This window comes from Sphaeroforma arctica (assembly GCF_001186125.1).
Source record: "Sphaeroforma arctica JP610 unplaced genomic scaffold supercont1.685, whole genome shotgun sequence".
Classification (NCBI taxonomy): Eukaryota; class Ichthyosporea; order Ichthyophonida; genus Sphaeroforma; species Sphaeroforma arctica.
In genome coordinates this window covers 10,990-14,357 of record NW_014039873.1, presented here as the reverse complement: position 1 = coordinate 14,357, position 3,368 = coordinate 10,990, and the positions used below count along the sequence as shown (strand labels likewise).

The following is a 3,368-nucleotide window of genomic DNA, read 5'->3' as shown; positions in this document are numbered from 1 at the left end:
TTCCCAGCGAGGGGCTCGAACCCTCGACCTTGAGATTAAGAGTCTCACGCTCTACCGACTGAGCTAGCCGGGTATGAGTTATTTTAGATCTTTTGTAATCTATCGATTTGTAACGGGATCAAATCACATTTCTCAACTTAGCTAGTTTGACTACGAAATACGTTTTGCCAACAACAATCAACTAGATAGTCGGAATAAGTGCATACTGCAATAATCCCATTTGCGTTTTAAAGCTTATTTGATTCGTATATCGATGCCTGCAGTCTCCTCAAGTACCTATATCGGTTAAGTGGTCGATAGTCAAGTTTCATTTTTTTTTAATCTAGCTAAGTATACCCAAGGAGTAACACGCGTTGTCTTTTCAAACTACCTTCAGATTTGAAAAAAATGCAAAGCTTAAACTTAGTTTGATGTAATTAAGTGACTTTACATGATACTCACGGTATAGTCAGTATTGGTAATGCAAGCTGGCAATAAACACCTATCATCCACTACCATATTTACAATTTAGCTATTGTAAGCAGTACTACTTCGTGCGTACGATAAAGTAGTATTTGCAAAATGTTGAGATAATAATGAACAAAGTTTACAGTCTGTCCTATATCAGCGGGCATTTCGACGGGAATCAATCAGTGTCCTTGCAGTTTTCATGGACGTCACTAACGAACAATATCAATGGCTTGATGTCGCAGGTGTTCTAGTCAACACATTCACGAGGAAAAAGGCTACCTTTTTAATTTAATGTACTCGTTATGCGTACGTGTCATACTGTGTGCGGCCCAATATTATTTTATATTTTTTTGAACTTGCAGCTAGGTATTATCGAGCTAGAACGCTTCGAATCAGTAGCATACTGTCCAAAAATCGATATCCCGGTGCATTCATCACATTTCTTAAATTTTGACGACAAATAATTATCAAACGATAGGGTTTGCATCCAGGTTGTTTTGAAACACAAGGGTGGAATCATAAATTGTCAATGGTAGTTGAAAGCACTGTTAAACTGCATCAGATATCACTTAAAGTACAGGACACTGCATGTATATAAATTGATGAGCTTCTCATGTTGATAGTAGATACGCATGAGTGCATAAGCAGCGATATGGACAAGCCTCGAATAGTTCGTGCAAAGTATCTTGAAGCCTCACGGTGGGAATCAAACATCTTTGATGGATGATCTAGTGTCTATGACAGTGGATGACTGGAATACGCTATCTGCATCCATCGTTGAAATTTCGAGCACGGCGGGATGCAGAGCAGATGACTCTCGATCGTGTGATGGAATGAGATGTACTGCAAGATGAGAATATACCAATGGTACGCCGTAGTAGTAGACTGATTGACAATAAGGATATCGGCATTATAAAGGAGAGGGATATGAATACTGGTGAGTATATCTATATGTCGCGAAAACAACTGGAAAAGCGCATACAAGGGCTTGAACGGCAGAATGTCGTATGCAATGCATCTCTCAACGAAGCTAGAGAGCAATCCGCCAGCACGAGGCTGAGATGGAGTCATTGCGTTTTGAAGCAGATATGGACTGAATCAACAGATAAAGCAAGAGGATCTAGATCTACAACAATCTAATGAATTGAGTGCTGATATCGAGGCTTCATAAACGTCGCAAGTGTGTAGCCCTCAATTGAATAATACTAAGCTGAAAGAGAAGAGTGATACAAACTCAGTTCCGAAAGTACCGCATAGGATAAGTATCGAGTCTAATAATGAAACACACCTATGGAGTGTATTCGACACTACCAAGGAAATTGTGGACTTTGTGACTATCGTCAAGAAAATGTGTGCCTAGTTCGATATCGTTCGAGTATGCAATTTTACTATGGGTTGGAAGGGTGAGAAAATGTATAGATGAAGAGTTATTGAAATAAAATTTTGGTCTTGGCTACACGCAAACTGTGCTTAACATACTGTTCTCTATGTATTTCTTTCGGCAGGGGGCATACGCACCTCAATCTATCAGAGGATAGTTTAATAAACCGAATGCGCTTGCCATGTTTTCAGAAAAGATAATATCTCGATACGGCGCTCACTGTGGATTGTTCTAAGTTTCATATTTGTACACCATCAAATCCGGATGTGCAGCGGGCTATATGGTCATCATATAAACATCACAATATACTCAAGGTGTTAGTCGGGATGACCGCTGCTGGTCACTGTTGCTTCGTAATCAGCGACCGCGTAGAATGAGGAGCTATTAGCTAGACTGTGGGATAGTTCCAGTTGCATGGTGGATAAGGAATTTTGTATAGATCATCTTCTATCAGATGGTGTGAAACACAATGTGCCTTCACTCTTGAATAATGATATCCAGATTAACCCATATGAAACCATATCGACCATGGGAATCGCTGCATCCAGAATCCACATAGAAAGAGCTTACTGATTTTTCGTGCTTCTAAACAGGGTGATAAAGATCTAATACTGATATATCTTCTGTAAAACTGTAGATATATCATTCTATCTCGCTGATAACATCGCTCCACTAGTTATCAAACCTAAACAAACAAAGGGTTTATTAATTCGATACAGTGCCATCCTTGATCGATTTATTTTTATTATGTCATCAAACAATCCTCTAAATTCCGTCAGTTGTTCCAACATGTCCTATATGCTTAACTACTTTGAAAAAGACATGTTAGTATTTCCCCCATCGTCTTTCACTTACTTACGTGCTGCACGTTCTCCTACTTTACGAGTACCGCTTTTTATGACTTTCAACTCTGGCTATTGCATCGGAGAAATCATCTTGTCCATTAAACATTGTACGAGACCGTTCTATTGCTAGCTGACACATTGGTACTGTCGTGCCCATTGTTAGATTGATTACCTGTGGGCACGTTCCACTTACTTACGCAACACGCTTGTACATAAATAGATATCACACTGAGTCAGAATATCAGACTATGCTCCAGCAGCTTCATAATCATGCCGCATACAGTCGTTCGAAATTAGCCCATGAAGACTGTTGCACCATACTTCATACTAATGCTGCGACATGTATACATTTATATTCGAGCCTAAGCCGCAGTCACAGTATCCACTAGCCAGTACAACCGATTTAACGCCCACGCTAAATTCAAAAGAATCATTTGCCTGCATCGTTGACGTTGTCATTGAATAATAATAAAAACTCCATAATTTTATCAGCAGTCAGAATACGAACCAAATTTCACTTGCATCTCGGCATTGACATGAAAGGAGCATGATATTCTTCTGGTACTGGCAGAACACCATATGCCTGTAGCGGCTCTCCCATGACAATAGCCATGATAGACATCACCTATAATCTAGTTACCAAGGAAATTAATATCAGATTGCGGTACTGTGTCACTCCTTCCCAGTGTGAT

At 39.7% G+C, this 3,368-nt stretch overlaps 1 non-coding gene across 1 annotated transcript; it reads right to left on the bottom strand.

Moving 5' to 3' along the window:
• Window positions 1-73, bottom strand: SARC_30171. Its single transcript has one exon. It is a non-coding gene; the product is annotated as a tRNA-Lys (tRNA).
• Window positions 74-3,368: the final 3,295 nt, after the last annotated feature.